General features: G+C 37.5%; 2 long non-coding RNA genes across 5 annotated transcripts in view; one reads left to right on the top strand and one right to left on the bottom strand.

Moving 5' to 3' along the window:
- LOC110468855 (uncharacterized) overlaps positions 1 to 22,334 on the bottom strand; it is a 41,985-nt gene extending 19,651 nt beyond the window's left edge. For both annotated transcript variants that reach the window (XR_013339600.1, XR_002465158.3), the window contains exons 1-3: positions 22,201 to 22,334; positions 7,982 to 8,080; positions 3,254 to 3,398 (exon numbers count right to left, since the gene is read on the bottom strand). This is a non-coding gene — a long non-coding RNA (uncharacterized LOC110468855). The remainder of the gene's footprint in view (positions 1 to 3,253; positions 3,399 to 7,981; positions 8,081 to 22,200) is intronic.
- Positions 22,335 to 22,396: 62 nt separating this feature from the next.
- LOC144246002 (uncharacterized) lies at positions 22,397 to 24,231 on the top strand. Of its 3 annotated transcripts, none has more exons than XR_013339599.1 (3): positions 22,397 to 22,475; positions 22,779 to 23,000; positions 24,021 to 24,231. It is a non-coding gene; the product is annotated as an uncharacterized LOC144246002 (long non-coding RNA). The 3 variants fall into 3 exon arrangements; XR_013339598.1 differs by lacking the exon at positions 24,021 to 24,231 and adding an exon at positions 23,154 to 23,553; XR_013339597.1 differs by lacking the exon at positions 24,021 to 24,231 and having other exon boundaries at positions 22,779 to 23,553.
- The last annotated feature ends 1,369 nt before the right edge of the window (positions 24,232 to 25,600 follow it).

Genomic DNA, 25,600 nt, shown 5'->3' with positions numbered 1-25,600 from the left:
TCTTAAAATCTCACCTCAGAATCCTAGAAGAACTGTAAGCCACTTGATACAGATGCCTGAAAATGGCTTAAGTACAATGCCTTTAAGAGAAGATAGTGAAAAGGAAGCATCACCTGTGTGGCTGAATGTTGATAAAAATAACTCACAGAAAGCCACAAGGAAACCATAACACCTTGCTTACTGTTTGTCTTCTGTATCTTTAGGATTGCAGGAATAATTTATTGTCTGAGTATAAGCATTCCTAGTGATCCACTTACAAGAGGCAAAAACAGATGTTTGAGGAGAAAATGAGGGAGATGCTATCCTGAAGAAATATGGAGTAATTTCTCTTTAAGAAAATAGTAAATTTAGTCTTCTTTTATGCTAGTTCAAAAACTAGAATCCTTGAAACTATCGTGGACATTTCAAGCTCATTATCAAAGGTATCGCTTTTCTAATCTGCTCCTGCTTGTCCACACTGCTATAGAGACAGAGGCAATGCCTATAGAGAGTTTCAGTGGTATAGACTGAACAAATGTTTCTTGACTTCACAAACAAGATTCTGACTGAAGTGGCAATAGATAGACCCATGGATTTCTCACATAAAATGAATTAATTAACTCTTATCTTTGTGGTTTGCAGAATGTTCTATAAGAGGAAAATCTAATGTGCAAGAAAGCAGTTCAAGCACCCGCAGTAATCAGGCAGTAACGGACCACAGGTTTCAGAAGAGCAGCCCGTACCTGGCCTCAATTGAGTCACTGGACTGTCATGACACTGTGCTTGTCAGAAAAGTAATCAATAGTTCATCAGCACCAGCTTGCAGAGAATTCATTCCTTTGCGTTTAAGATGTAGAAAGATGGAGCAGAAGACTTGGACCATCTTTAAGAGGGCTTATTTTACAGAAATAAAGCTGGCTAAGAAAATGTTGATTTGAGAGATCCTGTAGCACCAGGGATTACTTTCATTCAAACATAAAAGTGCTTAGGAAAAATGAGATGGCCTCTGCCTCACATTTTTTTACATGAGAAAATTATTCAATGAATTGGCTACCTTTTACTAGACAGATCTACCAAAATTACTATCACTTCTTTCTGTTTACTCATTTATCTTTGGAGTTTTCTTCATTCCAGCTTTGTTTCCACATAGTCAGCATGTTACCCTTCAAAAATCTAGTGACACACTTTGACTGGTCTTCAGAAGCTTATGTTGTAGAAACTCTTCAACAAAGCCATCAGCAAGCTAAAAGATTCCCTGTGAAGATAAATTTTCCACATTTCTCCAAGGAGGCTAAGAAAGAATTAAAGAACCTCAAGTCTTTGAAATTAAGGCATAAATCTTTCCCATTTTATATGCAGTGTTTAACTTGCCATGACCAGATGCTACCATTCTAATTAATTTCATATGAATGAAATCATATTTAAAAGGAAAAAAAAAAAGGGAAAAAAAAAAAAAGGAAAGGCTAGTCAAAACATTAAATACTTGAGATTGTCCTGGTTTCAGTACTTATGTCTTTCAAAAGGAGTGTGCTGTATCACAGCCATATCATTTTGGAATTAAGTGCTAATGATGATGGGGTTAAGGTAAGCCATGTAAGAAACAGCTGCCATGATTGGCCTGAAAGCAAGTTGAAGCTTTAATCAGTTCCAAAACCAGAGTTTTCTGTCTATTGCTATATAGATAACTAAAACTCAAGTGAAAAGTGGGTGACATTAAAATTAATATGCTAGAAAATATTTCTAAAGTAATTTTCAGAACAAAATTCTCTCCCACAAAGTTATGAAACAGCACTACAAGAATATCAAGTTATTAAAAGTAAATAATATTAAATACATTTTTGAACAGACCATTTTCCTAGTAAGTGTTTTTTTTGTTCAGTTTTATAAAGTATAAGAAAAATATCCCTTGCATTAGTATCTCTTTTTCATTAATTCCTTTTCATTGCTTTTTTCTCTGCCCAACACAAATTTTATATAAGGCCAAAATAATACCTGATTTTAATTAGGCTACAAAATTTTCGTGTCCACACAAATGACACAACAAAATTCTTTAAAGTGCAATAAGCATCAGCATTTCTATAGGGAAAATAGAGTATTTTACATTATCAAGTATGGCTGTTTGTTAATATTAATCCCTCTAAATCAGAGCACATTATTAACCTACAGTAGAGCCCACTTACCTCACAATGCTGTAAATAAATTGTGTAACAGTATGCCTTATTAAGCTGCATATTGACAGAAGCTTGTTGATATGGAGCACAGTAATGGGTACATTTACAAAATCATTACAAAGCCATCAAGAACTTTCCAGGTGAAAGATCTTTGCTTCTTTCCTTTAATGTTCTACCAAACATCTGTTTCAGCTGCTGCCTGCAAAAAAGCACGGGTCTCCAGAGTGAAAATCTGTCACCTTATGGACCCAGGAGGAGCCTTTTTTTCATTACTAAGCCATGGCCTCAGACTCCTTCGTGTGAACTCAGGGTGCCCCCTCCTTAATTTCAGTTTTCAGTTAACATATGTTGAAGTGTTCTTCACAGAAGTGCCATTGAGCATTGCTACATTCTTCTACAGAAAACAAACAAAAAACCCCCCAAAAAAAAAAAAAAAAAACCAAAAAAACTGACACAAAACAAACAGAAAACTCCCCACAAATCTTCACAAAGTGCACCACTGCTAGCAAAACTGTTCCTTCTGAATCTGTTTTCTCACAGCATAACAGCCTGGGGATGAATTGCTTCCTACAATGTTCAATTAGGGTGAAAGCTGTAGCTTAATGGGTTCATGTGAAAGTTAACCATGTATAACATCACAGGCACTCACTGGGAGCTTTATAAGCACTTTAACTGCGTTTTTTCTGGTAAAGTCCTTTCCTCAGCTGCAGTTGGGCTCTGAATAGTCTGAAAATTTCTGGCAAGCTGTTTATTAGGTGTTATCTCTTGTCTAGGTGGAAGAGCACTTAGCAGATCACAAAGTACTTGGTGTCAGCATGTGTGACACAGACATAACAAGCAGGGCTGCATGAACTTTTTTTGGGGAAAACAATAAGAATAGAATTCCATGCTGAGTCTTCAGTGGAAACAAGAATTTATCTACACACATACACACAAAATAGGATTGTGCATTTAACGTCGCCATCTTTTGATCACTGATTTTCTGCATTAAATATTTTGCTTAAACCTCTATTTAGTTAGTAGGAAAAAAAACTATCTCCAGAGAGCAATTACAAGGATATAAAATCAGCTGCTGCTTAGGCTGGCTTTCAGTAAATATTTACCCTTTTTATTGACCATCTATCCAGTGCTGGTAAGCTGGACTACCTAGCCAGCAAAAAGATGACTGATATGAATATACACTGTTCAATTGCATTTTCTGCACACTAGATAGCAGAGTTCAGGGGTGCTGCAGGATTCTTGATGGTCCTAAAAAAGAGAAACAGAAAAAACAGAAGTGATCAAAATCTGATATTGTGATACAAACCCTTGCACTAAACAAAAGAGAACTTCATATCTCTCTGGAAGCTTTCCTAATAATCTCCTCCCTGTTAATCATTCTTCTCAGATAAAATGAGCCAGAGCTTATTTTTTTCACCTGAAGACTTCTTTTATAAAATCATTAGCTGAAGATGAAGTTATTGCTTGAAAGCAGTCAAAGAAGAAAAGACAAAGTAGTCCAGTGTATTATCAGGCTTTCCCTATTAATAAAATCTGCTGTTTAGCAGCTCCCATATTGTCACTTTGCCCTTATTATGAGCAAAAAATGTTATTTCAACATATTTAAACTGCTACATAAAAAACAGATAGAAAAACATTAAGATAGATCTTTGAATGCTAATTTCTAATTTGAGAAAATAGTTTACTGCTTGAGTTTTAATGACTAGAATTTATCCATCCTGCATTGATTGTACAGCAAGGTATAAAGAATATAATTTAGTGCCTTTATTTTTTTTTTTTAGGTTTTTTTTTTAGGTTTTTTTTAGTTTTAATCTAAGGACATAGTGGCAAAAGGATTTACCCCATGCAGTTAAAGTCAGTCTACTCTCTTTTCAGTGATTATTTAATTGGTATACAACAATGCTTGATTAAATCCAAAGAAAGGTTGATTACAGGTGGTACAAAGGTAGAATACAGCTTTGTCAATGCTCAGTCTAAATGGACTACTTCATTTGGAAATTTATTAGCACTTTTTAAAATTGAGAATGTTTGGTGATTTCTTGCTTTATTTATTACTGGAAAGAGAGAAATGGTCACCTTTCCCTAACTTTTCTCCTTATTGTCATCCAACTTCTCCAGTATATGCTGTCACCATTGACTTCTGTGTTTCCCTGTAGCATCACTCTCAGGAAAATTCCCTATTCAGCAGGCTCTGAAGATTTATTCTTCATTCACTCTTATCTTTCTGCCCTATTAAGCTCATGACAGTCATGTTCAAAATAAGAAAGCATTGCACTGACTACTGGCACAAAAAAGAAGTGTTTTGCAAGAGATGTGGAAAACCAAAGGGGGAATAACTGGGTAAGCAACAGGTAGCAGAGCTTTACAGGGTAGAGTTCCTGTCTTTGGCCGGGGTACTACTGGAGACCTGTCCCTTGGATAAAAGTAACCTGTGGTCAGCTCTAACAGCTAAGCAGAAAGTTTCTGCCATTCACTGGCTTGTAGCATTGTCTCAAACTTTTCTTATGGTTCACAAGATCCTCACCAATCTAGCTTCAGAGGAAAACAGAGGAAAACCATAAAATAATATGCCCCATTCAGGAGCAAGACAGCAGACAGTTCATGAGAAAGAGAAAAATCTAATCTATTACAGTTTTGGTTATCCATATTATCTACTCTAGGACTGTCAGAGATATCCACAAATAAACTTTAATGAAAGCATGAAAGAAAACATGTACTGTAACACATTATCTGTTGTAGGTATTCTGAACAAATTTTAATCTGTTTTTCTTAACTGGACCTATATGTAGGTTAACTGAAACAAGACATTCTTCACACAGGAGTGCAGCAAAATTACAGATAACTGGGACACCATACCTGGTCTTCCCATACAACCAAGATCCCCTGAAGGTGGTGCATCTGAACTGCCCAGATCTAGCAGAAAGCAGTATCAGGGGCAGGAGTCTCAGAAAAATCCTGCAAAGGCTGTTGGTAACACCTGCCAGCTCTCCAACAGGCACTAAGAAATTGGGGGACAACTTCAGTCTTATCCATGAACATACATCTTCATGCCTTTGCTCTGTCCAGCTCACATATTATCTCTCACTTTCCCCCTTATATGTGATGTTCTTTCCTTCTATTCTTATTCTGTTACTGCTGATGTCACGAACTAGACTACAGCAACAGTTCAGTGACTCGAATATTAAGGCTTTACATATGTGGGAGCATTAACACTTGTTATAGTTAAGGTCAAATTCCATAAATGTTGTTTTTAAGACAAATAATGAGGGGAAAACATTCTGACAGCATCAAAAAACATCTTGTTTCAGCATGCTGAATATAACACACTGAATTTCAGACTTTCGGAACACTCTTGTCACTTCAATGGATTTACAAGGGTCAGAATGAATAATGTAGCAGAGGTTAATCTAAAACCCTTAATTGTGACTAACAGCTGTCCCTCTCTGATTTAACAGTAAAATGCAAAGAGCATTTTGCATGCTATTTGAAATAGAGCTCATTTTCATTCAAATGTATATATGAAACTGTCTGGGCAGGTGGATCCATCTCTGTTTAGTGTTGCAGCTTTTGAAGTGCACTACAATGGGAGAAATAATGAAATGGGGAAGTAGTCTAAGAAAGAAAAATTGAACTTTTATTTTAAGGCTGTCAGAACATTATGTGGTTTGTTTTTGAGGCCAAATTAAAATTTTAAATGGTTGATGAGAACGTAATTGTACAAGTAAAACCAACACTATGTAGAGAGGAAGAAACACAGGGGAAAAAACCCTCTAGAAAATTAATTTGAAATATTTCATTTAGACATGAAAGAAAAAGGTTGCTTTCATTTCTCTGTTATATGACTTATTTCCCCAGTCTTATTTTTAAGGGAGCTGACTTCAATCAAATTTTACATGAAAGATGTAATTTCTAATGGAAAAAAAGTCAAAACACTGTAACTCAAAGGATAAATATTTGTACATTAATTGCAATTACAGCTTGTTCCCATTCCTTTCCTACAGACAAATTGAATTTTATCTGATTCAGAACTGCAGGAAAACATAAATGTTGAAAGAAGGTAATTCCCTCAAAAATAACTGAGAAATCGTGGCCTCCTTTTCCTATTGCTCAGAAGCAGCAACACTCCCAGTTTGTCTGCTGAAAAACAATCTATGACATCTACAACTTTGTCTTTCTTTAAAATAATCAAACTTTTACTCTTTTAGGGAAGGAGAACTGAGGAGCAAAAAATCCACCAGCAACAGGTTATCCCCATAAATCCTTCTTGCCATTAAAACTTGGAGCAGTTATGTGAAGAAGTGGCTTCTCATTCTGCTTCCTCACAGTGCAGAACATCCAGAAGATCCAAGCTACCACTGGGCCTCATTACTTAATTTAAGGGGAATCTCTGCTTTTGTTACATTCCTACAGTAATCCCCATATTGTTTTCAGTATCAAGCTCTTGTTTTCAAAAATCCAGATAACAGCTGGCAGCACAATATTCAATGTTTCTTCTTTATTGTCAGCAATGCTTATGCATCTGGATTTTATCCCTAAGTCAATGCAAAAAAATGATTTTGGAGTATTATATTTCAAATTTTGAAGAAGTATTTTTCCTGAAGCAGTGTTTCATTTCTTTATAGGCCCTGTACACCACTGTTCTGGCTTGAAGAGTTCCTCTGGGTTGCTACAAAACTGGCTGGTGAAAAGATTGCCCATTTTTCTCATCTTTCTGGAAGAAACACCACCTTATACTCTCAGCCACATTTTAACTCTGTGGTTTGGGTATCCACTTAGCTTTTCAGTCTCTGCACATCCTGCTGTTTCTGCTGCTAAGATTTACAGTGCTTTTCAAGTGGGATTTGGCTTATAATTACTGGATTAGATGCCCAAGTACAACAAAGATGTTGCCAGCACATCTCCTGGGAGTAGCATAGAGATTGCTGCAGGTCATCCTGTCCCATCCTGTCCCTCCACATAATCCCAGCATATCTCAGATCATCTCAGATCCTGCTAAATCAATGCAGAAAATATTTTTTACTGTAGTTCTCCCTCTTGACACTGCCGGTGCAGGAGCACTCTGGAATACCTACACCACCAGGTTTTTGCTGTTTGATGAGAGACCCTCACTGTAGAATAAGGCAGCTTGAAAACTCTGTCCCACAGCATGAAGCAGACATTAGGATTTTTCATGCAGCACAGGCAATAACTTGGAATGGTAGGACAAGGTTTTGTTGCCTTTTAGTGTGAGTCACTCTTCAATATACCATCACTTTACTTTCCCTCTGTATTTTTATCCATTATGAATGTTACCATCAAATTTAATTTTTATTTCCTAGCTGTCATCCCTAGAAAAAACTGTGTTGTAAGCAAATATAGGATTTATTTGAGGTCTCCAAAAATATTCCTATCTGTAGAACATTAATCTCTTTATGACTGCAATTAAAAACATGTCCAACACCATGTACATTTCTGCATACAAAATATTCCTAAATGGTGCTATGAGGACAATGGGCTTCCCACAACCTCATTTTTTTCTGTGATTTATTGAACTACTGATATAGTTTATTCAATTTGAGATTGAGAGTAGTACATAGAGTACTTGTGACAGCTGGTTTATTCTTAGTGAAATTATGGATTCACAGTTTAATTACTCTAGTGTTTGTCATTCACAATTTACAATTACCTGTCAGTGTCTGTTGTAAAACTTGGCTTTCAGGTGTTTATCTTTGCCACATTTTAGTATTCAAGATGGATGCCTTCTTTTAGAGTAAAAGTCTTTGAATACTTTCAACAGGGATCACTTATGTCTCTCTAAGGAGAATGATAAAAAAATAAATTCAACACTTTACATTCAGTAATGCTCTAGTCTCTTCTTCAGCCTCCCTATGAATTGACTTCTTTGCTCTCTTTGGATGACTTTCAACCACTTCTTCCACATCCAGTGTCCTCTGTGTGTATATGAAGGGAAAGAGTGGAAACAATTGTAAGTGTAAAGGTTAAACTTTAAGTGTCACGAAAAGGTGCTTTCACAAGAAAAAAAAAACCTCAAAAAAACCCCCACCAAAACAAACAAACACAAACAAACAAACAAACAAACAAACAAACAAAAACACAGGCCATTTAGAAGAAATCTTATCTATTTTTTAAATCTGAAGTGTAAAGGTTTTAACTCTACATAAACTCTACCAGACCCAAGAGATACATACATTTTATTAACCTTCTATTTTATAGTGCAAATACTGCTCTCTGGTTCTCTTCATCACTTAAAGCTATGTCATTTTTAAAGTTAACAATCCTCTCTTTGGGAATTATGACATGTCAGGAATATCACTCATTTCTGATCTATCTTTATACAGATTTCTTTCCTACCACAACTGACAGCATCACATACTTTTTAAATCTTCAAGGCTGTCTTTGAAATGGCTCTTCCAACAGTTTTATTCCAACACTTAGGAAGTATAAATTTACTAAATGTCTTAAATTCTTGTGTTAATATTTACCTGTATGAATTCTCAAAGCCAAAAACTCCACACTGTTTTGATACAGTACAGAAGAGAGCGGCAATGTAAAATTAGTTACTCCAATAAAATTTTAAATAGTACTTTGAAGAATAAATATTTTTCTTGTTTCAAGTGTTTGATTACTTTAATACATGAAGGTCTCAATTGTATATGGATTTCATTCTGATTGAAATTACTCAAAGTTTTTGATTGTGAATATATGTGCATGTGTATAAAACTGAATAAAAAATGGTAGGCAAAGAGAGGTGAAGTGTTCTGCCTTGGCCATATAACTTATTCATAGTGTGTTCTTGTACACTAGCCATTCCTAACCATTTAAAAAGCATTTACTTTGGTCTTAGAGTCCTTTTGAACTCTGTACCTTCACTACAAATTTAATTCAAGCTAACAAATTTGAGCTAAGGTTTCCTGAACAACTGACATCAAATGTTGCTGCAGAGTGAACTAAAGAAAAGAAAATGCACTGAAAGCCTTGGAAAAGATTAAGGCACAGACTTTTCCCATTGACATATATTTTAGCTTCTCTCAGCAACTTGAACAGCTTTTAAGGTGGATAGCAAATTCATACTCAGATTAAACTGAAGACAAATTCATGACTCTGTATTTCAAGATAGCCATAAAAGTTATTTAAGCACTTTAGAGAAACTCAGGTTACATTTTAAGTAGCACTAAAAACATTTTTTGTACCAAAACCCTTTGCCTTTGTGGTTTTTGTATGCATGTTCTGTAGACCATGAAGGAGCCAGCACCCTAATACAAAGACACTACAAGTCCTTTCCTTTCTAAATTATTTAAATTATCTGACTGGTACAAATCTTCCCAGTGCTCTTTCATCCACATTTCTTGTGGCATGCATGGATTTGTTTGCAGGTCTGCCAAGCTATCCATAGAGGAACATACCTTCCCATCCTTTATTTGCATTATTGCATACAGACAGGTCCCAGCTGCCAGTATCACCAATTGGCTGCCGACTCACATCAGCTAAGCACTGAGGCACTAATTCTCATTTGTTGTCAAAAAAGATGAGTGAACTTGATTTTAGACATGGAGGATGTTTTCAATGACAGAAAATTGCAGTCCTTTTGCTGCTTGCTGTTCTGGAAGAAGCTGTGCTGCAGTATCCCCCAAGTGGCCATAACCCCAGGGCACACACATTAGAGGCAAGAGGGAAAGCAGCATGACTTGCAACTCCTACACAAGCTGTTTCCTACACTAATGCTCTTCTAGAGATATGAACTAATTCTCCTTTCCCAGCCTCAAGGAAAAAGCTAACACTGCCCTGAGCCTCACTTTTCTTTTTTCCTCAATGGTGAAAATTAATAAATATTTTAAGCATATGTTGGATTTCTCACTGAGATTGTTTTCTCTGATAATACTAAATGGTTTCACTTACCTGTAATTTTTGCCCTGATTTTATTAGGAATTGAGTTTGAATCTCTTATGAAAATAAGAATCTAGAGTAAGAAGGTATAAGAACAGGAAGGTAGAGGGGAGAAGATATTTGATCACAAGTAAAAGTGAAGTGAAAGTCTTCTGACTCTCATTTTCCAGGGAATTAGTTCAAGGGCCAATATCCATGGCAGGCTTATTTTAAAGCCAGTTGGGCTGGAGTATGCTCACAGACAGATCACTAAACTAAGAGACAAAATTTGAATTATAGGAAAGTTTAACATGAAATTTTCTCAGTTCTGAGAAAAACTCTGATATGTCAACTCTTGCTTCTATCCTGTACAGAAAGGGAAGGTTTTCATTGGAAAGCTAGTTGGTGAGAGATTAACAGCTGGTTCTTGTTAGACTGAAATGCCATCTGATGCTGGCTAAACCATTTTCCTTGACCATGCTGAACACTACAACATGCCCATAAATTCACTCATGCATAATAAAAATTTACTGCCTCAGTGACCTTAAGAGATTAACAACCCTAACAGCAACACGCTTCCCCAAAACACCGTGAAAGAATTCAAAACTATAGCCACTTTTTGAAAACAGAAAAATAGGTAGTTTTGACATTTCTGTATTTTAGAATAAGGTAATAAAATATAATTCCCTAAAACACAGGAAGTTTCAATGACCATAAACTAAAACACAAGAAGTTCCAACTCAACAAAAGGGAGAACTTCTTTACATTTAGGGTAGCAGAACACTGGAACTGGCTGCCCAGGGAGGTTGTAGAGTCTTCTCCCTCTTTGGAGACATTCAAAACCTACTTGGAGATGTGGTGATGTGTGTCACCTGCTCGAGGTGAGCCTGCCTTGGCAGCGAGGTTGAAGTCAATGGTCTCCAGAGCTCCCTTCCAACCCTAACTAATCTGGAATTAATTGCAACAAAAGTCTGTAAGATAATATTTCAACCCAGACCAGACTCAATTTTGTAGAACATCAATTGTAAGTCAGACTGGAAGACAAAGGTCAAAAGAGAGAGAATGGTCTTCACCATGAGTATTTGAGAATGAGGTGAGAAAATGTCATAAGGATAATCAAGAAGATATTGTGAAAAGACTTATCACTGGGGCTTGGATGAAATGTCCCAGCAACAATAGCAAACACTTGAAGAAAGCTGCAGTAATTTCCCTGAATGTGACCTAGGTAAGGTACTAAAAAGAAGATGCTAACCAGGAAAGACATTAAAAGTTCAGCATTTGAAAAATAAAAAGGGCAGAACTTATTCTTTCTGCAGGCAGGACTCTGAGAGCTCTCCATCTGCCAAGAGTCCCTCAGAGCTCCGGCTGTCACCACCTAACATGATGCGTGGAAAAGTTCAAACAGAATAGCCAGATCTGGAGGAGGATAAGCTGTATGATGAAATGAGGAATAAAGGAGGAAAGTGGTCAAGTTATTACAAATATTAACAAATTTCTTTTAAAACATTTTCACTGCAAGGTTTTCCAGAAGGGTGAGTTTTAAAAGGGAGTAGCAGGAAAAATAAAACTGATGTGAAATGTGTCTCATTTTCAGGTTTTGTTGTGAAGAGGCAGCACACGGTTCTTTTGTCCTTAATATTACAGGTCTAAAAAGGAAAAAGTCTTTTCCATTCCCATACAGCTATGCAGACTTTTTTCAAGGGCTGTGGGAAATTCATCAGTGTAGGAAATGAATTAAACTAAGAGTAGGCCAGGACAAATGCATAATCATAATCAGGTGCTTAAAGGATCTGGATTGTCAGGGCAGTGACTTCAACACACTTCATGAAAGCAGAAACAGTGACACAGGAGAGAGGATGTCTTTCCCTGGGGTGCCAGACAAGTAGCTGGAAGGATAATAGGGAGGAATTAAGGAAGACCAAAGTCAGAGAAGGACAGAAAGGAATTAGACTGAATCAGGAAAAGAAGCAAAAGGACCAGAAATGTGAGATGCTTCTAGCAGGGAAAAAAAAATACACATTGGGTCAAAGAACAGAAAAAGTGTTAGAGCCAAGGAGTCCTATAGGTAGTGCAGAGTAGCACTATCTCAAGAGAAATGGGTAAACAGCTCTAGGTGTCCATGAGGACACTGTCAGAAAGGAACCAGAGTCAGCACAAGATTGGTAGCAGGATCCTGTGGGTGAGGTGTTAAGTGGAAGAAGGCACAGGCACATTTAGAAAGCAAAAATCCTTTGCATCAGTTCATTTCTTTCAGAATGCTGGAAAAATAACATGCTGAATGGAATGATTTAACCCCCTATAAATGATGGTGGCACTGTGCATAATCAACAACTGCATCTACCATGCTAAGTAATAATTCTGTGAATCGGTCAACAAAGAATTCCTAAATTCACATAACACATTGACTGCACCCAAGGAAGTATTGCAGTGTACCACATCAATATCTAATGTGTCCCTAAGCAGACATTGTCAAGATTCACCCAGAGGGCCTCAGCAGAGCTGTAACAGCATCCTGCATACAAAATCTGTGGACTAAACCCTAGTTTAATAGGCTGCAATATGAGAGAATGTAGCAGGTACTGCCTATAATGCCAGTCATCCATGGGTAATGGGAGAAACTTCCAGATTCAAACAGAACAAATTCAAACAAATGGCAGCAACACAATCATTCTACCAGTGCTTTTCAAACACCATATTAGGCACAAATTCACTAATATAGCCTAAATTAGTTTACTTGCTGTGTTACAATTTTAAACTGCAGTGCAACAAGAAAAAAAAAAAGAAAAACCCCAGCTTTCCAGCATCATGGAGAACTTGACAGGAACCCTCAAGAAGGAAAATTACTAATTAATGTAGCCCCATCCTTCTGTTTTAATTTTGTGGAATGCATGATGGTGGAAGAGATTATGCTGCATCATTTCCCCCAATAAAGATTCTTTTGCAATAAAAATATGTTCACTTTCACTCAGACACATTTCAATTCGCAGTAATGGCTTGCAAACCCCTCCTAAGCTTTCCCCAGAAAGAGAGTCCTGGAAGTGGTAAAAATGCAAAAGAGCTGAAAATAAAATCTGTCTTTCACTTTTCACTATTAATAATTTGGCTGCCTCGGATATAATTTAAAAAAATTATGTTGTTCTTCTTGTTCCTCTGATTATATATATAGCCTCTTATTCCTGCAAACAGAAACTGTACCACCTCACACTGCAGGAAGGACATGAACAACATCCAGAAACTTCAGAGAATAGTTAAAAAAAAAAAAGGAAAAAAGCCATTTTCCCAACAATACTTGATCTAGATGAAATAGATGAAATATACAGTAGTAGTTTTAGTGCAAGCTAAACCAGCACCCTCCCAAGTAATTTCAGTGTTACTGTGGTATTATAGAAAGGGTCACAGAACAATGAAGCTGCAGGATGGTGGTTCAAAATGGTTGGAGTAATTTAAACTAGACTCTGTGTCCCTCTCCAGCCAACCTTAGTAAACCATTTTCAGATCACAGGATATACTGAGCTGGAAGAGAACCATAGGCTCATCAAGTCCAGTTCTTAAGAGACTGACACATCTGGGGATTGAACCCACAACCCTGGCATTTTCAGTATCATTCCCTATTTCTTCATGGAGAGCTGTCATTCCAAAAGTTCTTTCAGACATTTGAAGATGCACTTTGGAACATCGGAAAGGGGGCCTACTGAGTTTAGAAATTTGAGTCAGATTTTCTTCAAAATATATCAAATCCATGTATATTGAAATCTCATTCTCAAACCAGAAAAGTTGTGGTCTCTCTTTTATTTTCTTCTGAGCTCTTAGAAGTCAAGCTTTCAACTTACTTTCTACAATGAGAAACATCTTTTGAAAAAAAAAAAAATATACTACTCAGATTCCCACAAAATCACCATTCCCGTTTTCAACACACAAGTGTCATGGAATACCTGATAAAGCAAGAAATAGCAATCACCTAAATGGCAAAGACCAGATTTCTTTGCTCTTTAGGTGCTACAGAGATTTAGACAGGTTTTATCTTATTTGTTTATCCTGGCCATCAAAAACTGTCTGCAAGCCTATCTCTGTACACAACATTGATGTTTTGATTCATTTTTCCATGACTTAACAAATGAATGTAGTGCAGGTTTGGGGTTTTTGTTTTTTGGGTGGTTTTTTTTTCTTTGTTCACTTCATTCTCTATTTCTAATGAAAGGGTAAAGAAGGAAAAAAGTGTGATTGTTTCCACTCTTGAATTCATTTTCACAGACTTTATGCTTTGGGACTGCACAGGCAAGAAATACAGAAGTACTAGAAAGACCTCCGATAAATGTAGCGCAGTGGCATTTTTTTTGTTTCTCTTCAACCAGCCTCTTCCCCCAGATCTCTGATGTTCCTTAAGACTTTTAATTGAGTAAGTGGTCTGGCAATAAATAAAATCTTTTTCCCAAGTCTGTTCAGTCAAAAAAAATAATAACAAGCAAGTATAAAGGAATATCCATCTGGTAGGTTCCTACCACAGGTAAACACAACCCTAGACACCAAATGATTTGCAAATGCTTAATATTTTCAAAAGTGCACGAGTAACTTGGGAGTTTGAGTTCCATATTTAAGAGACAGTTAGGAATCTTGTTTCCACTGATTTCTGGTGAATCTCTAGATACCTCTTTCTGAATTAGTGGTATCCAAAGCACAAATACTAGTTTGGCCAAGCTTCATTCTGCCCTGTCTGGCTCTGCATCTAATCACACCTTCTATATCCCTGCTAGGGTACCTTTCTTCATACAAACAAAGACTTACTATAATCCTTCCAGAAAATCCCTGTAAGTAATTATGGTCATATCAGTGCCTATGTGAGTTTCTGTGAAAGATTTGCAAACCATCTTGCACTGGCCCTTCCTCCATGATTTGGATATATATTTTAAAGAATAGCACACTTTTAAACTGACTTTCAAATAAAAATATTGATACCTGAGGTTTTTGAAGGTCATATTAATACAGCTCTCTGAGGGATGCTTGATAACAGAAACAGCTGTAACATCTGAGAAGAACCTCATCTGAATGGGAAGCTGGGACTTAAAAAGACTTCATAACCAAATGAAGCAGCTTTACACTGTGACATAAAAGAGAATGACACAACAGCAGTCTCCTCTCAGGCTGAACTTTCCCCTCAGACTGCAAGGACTTGACAGAAGAAGTGAAAACAAGCCTCAGTTCTCAGCAGGCTGTCCTCCCTCAGCAGTGTACAGAGCTATCACACCTCCATAGGGATGCCAGAAGCCAGGAGAAGGTTATCTGCTCAAATTTAACTACTGATCTTTCATCAGAAGCAATGCTTAACCTTTTTTTTTCTGAAAAATGTCTTAAAAGTAACACTTCATGTCTATCAGCACACAAAAACATGCCAGACCATCTAGAGGCAAAACAATGAATATATAACTATGATTTCTTTGACACAGTGAGGTTTACTCCTTTTGAACTCAAGGTCTCAGTTCAGGCCTTACCAGGGATGCCAGCCTTAGAGCTGTGTGAGGTTCCTGTGCAACCAACCCACAGAGCTGTCACTGCTTTAATGCCTCTAATGCTTTCCAGACCCCCAACAGATGAAGATCCTCAGCTATTTTAGCACAGCTGCCTGAAACACATTCTGAAATACATCCTGAAAACAGAAATAGGACGAGCAGAGACTAAGATAAAATAAATTATTTCACATCCACTGAAATCTGAGTAAATTTCAGACTTCGAGCTCTGCATAAGGTCCTTGATAACTCCAACAGTTCCAGCACAGAAAACTTCACTGTTACTAGCTGGCATTGCAGACATAACTTATTTTGCTCAATGCCACAGCACACCTATGAACCTTGCCAAAAAATGTTTCTAACATTTGGTTCTAATGCACTATGGAACAACAAAAGGATATTTAAATCCCTATAAAAAACCAAGTTATTTTAATTACCTTTTTTTAAGCAGAAGAGGATTTGTGCTACAGTTTTGAACCCCAGCTTTAACAAAACAGATAAAGTATGCCTGGTTTTTGCCTGAGATTGCTACTGTTACCAAAATATGGGCATAGCAGAATAATGGCACCTAGAGCAGCTCCCAGTAGATATTTGTGCTCAGCAACAGCTGTGTGTGTGAACATGTAATGAAATGCCTAGCAAAGGAAGCCAATGGTACAATGAGTGACAATAAAAATAATACACAACATCGAGAGGATCACGCTCCACTGAATTATGTCAGAGGATTGGTGCTGAAGCCATTTATGGGGCACCAGTGGAGCTGCCTCATTTACGGGCCTGCATCTCAATTGCTTTGTGGTCCACAGTGCTGCTATTGCCAGCACAAGACAAGCATGGCATAAAGCTTGCATGGCATTTTGTCAGTTATACAAGATGATTTAAACTCTGACCCAAGAAGCCTGCCACCACTTCACCCTTCTGACATGACTGTGCCAAGTTAATCATTTATCCTGTCTCTGTTGGTTAACAGCAGAAAGAACAGCTTTGCTCTTGAATGCTCTCTGCCCACTTGGCATCAAGAGCTCACATAAGCACAGAAATGTCAAATGATTATCCAGAGAAATTATTGCAAGGAGGGTGGAGAACAAAATGTTGCTATTGTTTCTCATCTCCATTGACAATAGAGAAGAACTGAACAAAGTACTCAAAGAAGGAGGACAGCAAGGCAGCCACTTTGAAAAAAGGCAGAAAGCTCCAGATGGTTGTCATTTTCACAGAGCTGCCTCAGCTGTTTTGTGACACATAGCCAGTGCCACTGCCAAGCTGTCAGAAACACAGTGTGAAATGGTCAACCAGAATCATAAATGGGGTCCTTGAATGTACACAGTGGAGTGTCAAATATGAACTTAACACTTCCTCTCTTGAGACTGCAGTCTAGTATGTCAGAGTACATACATCAAAGGAATTCCAAAAGGACTGGAAAGGGCAAAATATTATTTAACCCACAGGATAATCTACAGTGGAAAACTGACCTATATTATTCATAGACTATCATTAGCAATTGTTCTTCTCTTATTTACATACACTTGCCTCTGTGTACTCTGAGCCTTACAGATTTGATGGTAATAAGACTCATCTATAGCTTTTATATAGATTTTTTTTGCAAATACTTAATAGCAATTTTCACACTGATTTAAGAGGTGCAAGGGAAAGGAACAGAGGCTATACCCAAGAGGTATTGGCTGAGGGTTTCTGCAAAGAAAATACCTACAAAATGTTTAGTCAATGTCTCATTCCATAAGGCAAAGATGTGATTTGCATCATAAAAGGAGTAGTTCATCATGGCCATATTGGACATGCTCCTGCTCTGAATCAGCCACAGCAGGAGTTTTGTCAGGAATAATTACCCACAGGACTAGCCACAGAAATCAGGCTCATTTCATGGAAGTCCCCAAAGGATAATCACCTCACTGTGAATTTTGTTGACTACTCATGCAGAATGAATCTAAACAAGCATTTCAGTGAGAAAAGGTTCAAAGCTGTGAGATTAACTTGTCTTTCAGTTAAATGGTTCTTCTCATATTCAACAAAGGATGAAAAGAAACAATGAAAAATGTGAAACCCTGCCATATACCTATGGGACTTTTAGAAGGAATTTCGGGTCTCTATAGAATGGCAATTCATGCAGACAGAGAATAAATATTTTCTTACTTAAACAAGATTAAAATTTCTGAATAGCTATTAGAAACTCAAGTAGTGAACCAACATGACTGTAAAAAGTCCTTAGAAAGACAGAGGGAAGCCAGAAGAGAGCACATCAAGCTTCAAACTGTGCTAAGGAACAGCCAAGGCTGACGCTTCTCCACCTGGCTGATGAGTGCCTTCCCAGCAGGAGTTTGCACTGGGGCTGCCTGCACAGCAGTGTCTTTATCTCAGCCCCTCACTTTGTGTGTTAGTCAAGAAAAAACTGCAATGTGCGCTTATAGTTTGGGTATGATTCTGTTTGCAAACAAGTTAAACTCGCCCAGATGTGAACAGTCCATAGAACTCCATGTTCCAATAACAATGAATATCATGTCTACTACTCTTTTTTTTGCTCTCATAGCAGTCTGGCTGCTACCCAATTAAGCACTCACAAGAGTGCTGAGCTTAAGTCTAAGGGCAATATACAAGGGGGATATTTGCATACTTACAGAAAATATGTGATTAATTCCTTGGGGATAATGATGACCAATGATTCTTTTTTGTCTGAAAACTTGAAAGCATGAAGCTTTTTATCAGTCTGACTAAACCATCTAGCTTAGAAGGAATACAAAATATAAGGAAAGAAAATACAAAGTCTTTCTGAAGAGTCACACACAACATCTACTTTTTCTTAAATCATCTACCTGAATTCATAAAGTCATCTTTATGACTTTTTGCTAAGCAACAAAACCAGAGAACTCTTTAGCCACATTCAGTTCTGTTGTCAGCTCTGGTACTATAGCAGTGCTTACTCAATGCATACAGAAATGGTAAGAATAGTAGCTGACATCTGTCAGACTGTATTGCCTTCGTCACATAAGCCCAAACTGCTAAAATTCAGGAAATTAAAAGTGTTCAGCAAATATTTTCTACAGAATAGTTACTGTAGAATCAGGATTCAGAGTTACATGTCACTATAAAATGGGCTATCTGCCCCATGTACTAGAAGAAAAACTGGAAGATATACATCAGAGGATAAAGTTGCATCCTCAGGAGATTGCACTGATGACCTGACAGGGTATCTGTTTCCACCAGCAGTCTCATTCACTCATTATATTGATTCATGTGTCTCTTCTGAACCTTGTGCTGAACCTAGCACCTGTAATTTACCTCAAGTTTAATCCCCGGACTTCTAAAAATCAAATCCTTAAAAAAAAAAAAAAAAAAAACAACAAAAACCTATTTACAAAAGGCAGCTCCTGGATTTCTAATCTAGGGTTTTAAAAGATTTCCTAAGCTTATGCAGAGCTAGGGCTGTGCTGTACTGACTCTTCACTACTTTTATTAGGAGAAGAATTTATATTTTCCCCAGTCTTGCTTTCTGTAGCACCAGTATGCCTGCATGTATGCAGGCACACATCTGTGCATGTACAACTGGCAAAATATTTTCAGCTTAGAAGCTGAAATTTTAATTGCAAATGTTTATATGGCATTGCCCATCACAGCTTTGTACATAGAGTTCAAAGAAAAAAATTTGCTATAGGAAATGAAATTATTTGAAAAATTAAGGTAAGGGGAAAGAAATAAATGTGAATTATTAAGTGACCTGTTTTGTGGAGGACATACTGTCTATTACTCTGCTAAGTAGCATTAATAAATAATTACAACCAATAAAGATCAGCTAAATGAGAACAATACCTTCGTTTTTTCTTAGCTGCTGAATGAAATGCAGTGAATTAAATCTATGGATTAAGTGAAACACTAGCAAAGAAAAGCTTTACAAGAGCTGAAATGTGAATGCATATGTAACGTTTCAAAATTTCATATATTCTTCCACATATATGGCCTTTGCCAATTCAAAACCATTTCTACAGTAGTTGATAGGATCCCTGGTTCATTTCTTTCAAAAATAAATAATTTTTTTTGCCTTGTTGCTGATGATCTAACAGGGACCCTGTCCCCGTTACACAATAGAATTATTCCCACTCCAGTGGAAACTACAGATGGAGCTAGAGCACTCAACCAGAGAATGGTATCTTAGTAATAGATCTAGTCATTGTAAACTTGGCAGCTTTATTTGGGGTTTTGGTGGGGTTTTTTGTTAGGACAGTCACAAGATCTGGCTCAGTAACTCATAACTTCCATGTTCCAACATGGAAGAGGTCCAGGATATAGAGAAACATATAATCTCCTCTTCAAGCAGCTGTAAACAGAGCTCACCAGACAAGTACAAATGGCTTACACTTGCATTCTTCATGAAGATTAGTAGATTCGAAAGCCAGGCAGGAGCAACCTTATCACTGTACTCTGGTCTTCTACCTGATATTTGGACTTTCCCTGAATTTCTCCTTGTGTCAAATTTGATTGCTGTGATTTGATCCTTTTTTTTTTAAAACTTCCAGTGGCAGAACACGGCAAAATTGTATATGAGTTGTTACAACAGTTAATCAACTTCTCAGCTAAACATATTTTCTGAATTTTTCTTGTTTCCACTTCCATGTGCTGGATTTTACCATATAGTAGGGTCACCACTCTACCTTTGGTATTGTTATCTGTCTTTTATACCAGTATAATCACAAAATAAATGTTGTCATACATTCTGCTCAAAAATCAGAAATACATTACATTTTAAAAACATCTACAATGTCTTATTGTTTATACAAAGGTATATTCTTTGAGAATTTGTTTGAATTTTCACAGAAAAATAGTAAGAGCAGAAATCTATAAAAACAATTATTGACTCCTTCCTCAGGGCCTGTTTGTACTTCATACTCATAGGAGTTCACAAAACAAGTCCACAAGAACAACCAACTTTTTGCTTGTCATTTAAGAGTTAATCACAGACACAGACATTTTTCTCCATCAATGGGGAGAAGATGTGGTGCTTAAGGCATAAAAATTTTTAATATTACTCTTACTCATTTCAGTATTTCTTTGATGAAATAACAACCTGCAAGTTAGTACATTAAAATGGTAGAACTTCTAATAGTTTTAGAACGTGAGACAAAATTAATCAGCTTTTACATACTTGCTGTGCCTCACACAGCTCAAGAAGCAGTTACTGTGGTGCCCAGGCATATCATGGCATCACTTCACATGTTTTCAGCAGATAGAGTTGGTCTGCTAAGTTTCCATGGAAGCACCATGTCTGGAAAAGTATAAATTTTGTTCAGGATTTGCTTCATTTTCCCTGGCAGTTACGGAACCTCATGGCTGGAATTAAGTACCTTCTCACCAGTAGGGAGTTCACTCACACCATGAATTTCATTTCATCAGAGCATTGGTTCAGGACTCACAGACAAATACTTTGTCTTTAGTGCTTTGTGACTTAATTATTATACACTTAATAAAGTGGAAATATTTTCTTTCTAGTAATATAGCTTCATACATCTATGTTACAACTGTCCTTTGAAATTTGGAGGGAACGCTATGTAATCATCGATTTGAGAAGGCACACACAAATAGTTGGATAGGAGGTATTTTGTCCCTTAAAAAGCAATCAGTAAACTGAATAGCCCACTGCTCTAACCATGGACTTTTTCACATCATATTCATAACTAGAAGAATAGATGCTCTCACAAATGCAGGATGATGATGGAAGGAGCAAGCAATAGTAGCAGCTGAGCTGTGAAAGAGAATTTTATTAAAAGAAACTTGACTGTCTGACTCTGCAATATTACAAACATGATTACTCTGAGGAAATTACTTTTTGTAATCATATTTTCTCATTGCAAGATTATTATACCATGAAAAACTCCTTTTCAAGGATCTGAGCATAGTCAGTTTGGGGCATTTTTTGCTTTGACTATTCAGGGTAGAAATACTATTAAAAGAACTAGAACCTACAATAATCCATCTTCCCCTATACTGACCTCAGCAACCATGGCAGAACCCCTTCTGATGAAGGTTTCTAGGCTCAAAATATTTGCTGTGATGGAGGAGATGGAGCAGGGATGAAGAGTGGAAGATCACATTCTTTCTTAATTTGGTAGGACATAAGTTAACACATCTAAAAGCTTTTAAAACCATATTAGTAATGAGCACTTGCATTTGCCTTTGAAATAAAAACTTTCAGCTGACACCTGAGAGGGTGTGTTCAGAGAGCGAAGGGTGAACAGGAAACTGGAGCTAATACAAGGATTTCTGCCTGGCTTTGAGAGGGGCTATTTGTCTGGCCTGTCAGAGGTCAGTAAGTAGATGATAGATAGATAGATAGATAGATAGATAGATAGATAGATAGATAGATAGATAGATAGATGTCAGGCATGGCTATCATAATTTAAGTATCAGCCTCCAAATGACATTTTTCCTCAGTTGTAACTTTTAAATAATAAGGCAAGAGAGAAAGACAGCCGGAACACCTGAGGAAGCCAGAGGTCAACAAGATCCTAACTATACCAGATGCTATATTTGTCACCACATATCATATCTATAACTGTGATCTCTGCCATTTTACCTGAAGCAACAGAATACAAACAAGCCAGCATTGTTCAATCATCAGGGCTGAGTTGGGTTATTAAGTTCGATTAAAAATCCAAAACATTTTAAATATAGCCACTTACCAGATTTCAGAATTTATTCTCTTTGAGGATGTGAGAGGACTTGAAGACATTTTGTCGTGGTTTGACACGGAAAGAGAATTTTTTTTCCGGAAGGAAGAGGTCAGTTTAGATATTGACCAATTGAAAGTAGACACGCCTCTGAGAACACAGAGGAGTTAAAAGCAGAATTCCCAGGGGAACTCTCTCTCTTTGGTTACGGTCAGCCACAGTGCAGAACTCTCCCCTGCCCAGCAACCAGCTGGGTGGGGGAGGGGAAGCCCCATGGCCTGAGAAAGGTAGGTCCCAAGGGTGGTGGAAGGACTGGAACCGAGCTGGCTCCTGCAGATGGAAGGGTGGAGAAATCTGGGATGTCTCCATTCCCCCCCCACCAGAGTTTCTCTCCCAAGAGGGAGAGAGAAAACAGCGGCAGTTCTGTAGCAATTCCTCCGCGAGGAAGGAGGAGCGGGGGGAGCTGCTGCAAGGTGCCCAGTGCGTGGGAGTTGCTGGATGTCCGGGCATCGAGCCATCCTGGGAGTTCGGACTTTTAACCCTTCCTTGAGAAATGAAAGCTTTGTGAATTTTTTCCTTTCCCTCCTCAGTTTGAAAGAGAGGAAGAGGGACACCTTGGACCCTGGGATGTTAGAAGGAGGAATTCTGGATGGGAGGGGGACAAGGAGTGGCTTTTGGCTGGACTTTTCCGTGTTAGCCACAACCTGAACCAATCTTCTCTCCAAGAGGGACTGTGTTTTGGGAGGATGCCAGTGAGTCAAGAGACCTGCTTCAGCTGGGAAAAAGACAAAAGTGGAGTGAACAGAGAAAAGGTTATGGGGTTTGTGGTGGTGTCCCCCTGTCCTGGAAAGGAAAGAGAAGAGAAGAAGATCTCTGTTCTTGAGCCCTTGGCCCCAGGGGAAAATGGGGGGGACTGTGGTCCCAAACAATGAAAACTGAACTGTTGTTTTCTCCCCTCTTGGCAGGGCATCCTTGAAAGGAAAAAATCCTAAAAGCAGTCTGTCCATCCATGCATTGGTGGTGAGAGCAGTGTGCATGGAAAGGAGAAGGGTCACCATGGCAAACTTTTTCTCCGGGCGGTGCCATGTGTGACATGGAAACACAGGATGTGGAGCTGTGTTTCTTGGGGGGTCTGTGGCACAGGAGAGACTCTGTTCCCTCGATGGACTGAGTGTCGATTGTCTGGAGGGTGGAAACCTGATTGGGGACCAGATTGTGTCTCACTGTGGTTTGTTGGAGTTGGGTGGTGGGGAGAGGAATGTTTTGCAAGATTTTCATTTGATCTTTGTGTGGGTTTTTTTCCCCTTCTTTAGTTTTCTCTTTTCTTTAGTAGTAGTAGTTTAATAAAGTTTTTTTTTTTCCTGTTATTAAGCTTGGGCCTGCTTTGCTCTGTTCTAGATTCCACTTCACAGCATTCAAGGGAGGGATCACATTTTCATGGGGGCACTGGCATTGTGCCAGCGTCAAACCATGACACATTTCAACTAGAGGAGGAATTTTTTTTCCATCGAGTCTTTTTGCTCTTTGTGGGGTTTTTTGATTTTGGTTTTTGGGAATGTGGTGCGGGGGGAGGGTGCTGATTTTTTCATTTATTTGTTTGGTTTGGAGTTTTGGGGGTTTGGGTTGGGGGATTGGGTTGGGGGGCTTTCTGTACAGCCAGAGCAGAGTCAAATTTCTCAGAGACAATTTCTAGAAATTGTTTTTATTTTATAATAAAAAGGGAAAAACAAATATCACCTAAAATATCATCTGTAGTTAAAAATATGTTGCCTCACTTCTTGCACAGTAATTGTCTTTCATCTTTCTCATATTCTTGATTTTATTTCTTACAGAATGTCTTCATTTCACCAGGATCATCAAAAAATATTTTTAGCCTGTGAAGGTTTCTTAGGCTTCACATTGGTAGAAAGTTTTAAATGTTATTGGCCTGCTTTGAATGCAATCCTACTACTCTTGGAAGACTCTGCATAATATCTGAACTTTTCTCAATGCATAAGTCAAAAAGATACTTGTCTGTAACTTTTATTAAATTTCTCCCTGCAGTTTTTATTGCCTCAGGGTTGTTCTCTTCATTTTCAGTGAGGTTCAGAAAACCTAAAGGGCAGGTCTGAGAAAAAGTATATTCCAAACTTAAAAGTTCTAATAATTTTTGAGTTTCACATACTTCTACTCTTTTTTACATTATTAAATTATTCAAAATTCCAAGTCCTTGCAGTGATTTACAGTTGTACAAAGTGCAGCCATGCTTCTGTAGCAACTTGTGTAAGTCAGAGTAGGCATACCAAAATTAATTACAAAGCTGGATTTATGCATGTATATTTCACCATATCAATTATTTACTAAAGGTCCTTACAAATGAAGTGCCTATAGTATAATTTAGTAAAAGGTCCTGTATGATACCAGAGGGAGCAAATATTTCTGAAAGGCTTTAAGTTATCTTGCCAGGAAAGTCAATAAACATCTGCCCAAAAGAAAAAATAAAACAGAGACATAATAGCATAGAATTTTCAAATTTAAGACATTGCATTTTAATCTTTAGTGTAAAGATATGCATCACATATCATAGAATCATAGAATAGTTTGGATTGGGTGGGATCTTAAAGATCACTGAGTCCCAGCTCCCCTGTATGGTATATCTTGTCCTCTACTATGAACACAGTCTTTTTTAAATATTTAAAACCCAGATGAATATTTAAGGAGTTTTATTTTTACTTTTCTTGAAATTTCTATACTTTAAAAGCTACATGAACATCTAAAGCAATCTACATTTTACACTGAGGACACCAAAACAATAAATCAAACAGTAAAATTCTCTGAAGTGGTACACAGAAATTTCCCTCCTCTTCAGAGAGCTCGAGTCTCAACATCATAGCTGTCCTACAAGAATAAGGTTACATTCACACTGAAAAATCAGTATTTCCAAACATATATAGGCATAAACTCAGAGAAAGCAAGCACATGCCAGGAGTAAGTACAAGATGATTTGTCTTAAGGAAGAAAATTACAAATATGTGAAAACAGAGGAAGTAGTTTTTCAAAACCTTTACAGTGATACATCAGTTTCCATCTACTGGTATATCTGTTCTTAAGTAATTAATGCATTTGGCCTTTTAATGGAATTAACAACTCAGTCATTCAATTTACAAATACAGGAGGAACTCTACCATTCACCTCAGCAACATCCACAAGCATGTCTGATTTTGTACACCAGAGCTCTGCAACAACAAAAATTTTCAGCAGCCATAATTTTGGTTAATCTTAATGTGATTCTTACTCTGTCACTCTATAGTTTCTGCAAGAGGTGACAAATTACAGCACTATGGAAACACATTCTTGCCAGATTCTTCAGCAGATGACAAAATTATACAGATAGATATAAATATATTATACAGATAGATATAAATTATATCTA

Source organism: Lonchura striata, chromosome 3 (assembly GCF_046129695.1).
Source record: "Lonchura striata isolate bLonStr1 chromosome 3, bLonStr1.mat, whole genome shotgun sequence".
Classification (NCBI taxonomy): Eukaryota; Metazoa; Chordata; class Aves; order Passeriformes; family Estrildidae; genus Lonchura; species Lonchura striata.
The sequence above is the reverse complement of the archived record's forward strand: the minus strand, read 5'-3'. Positions and strand labels throughout refer to the sequence as shown.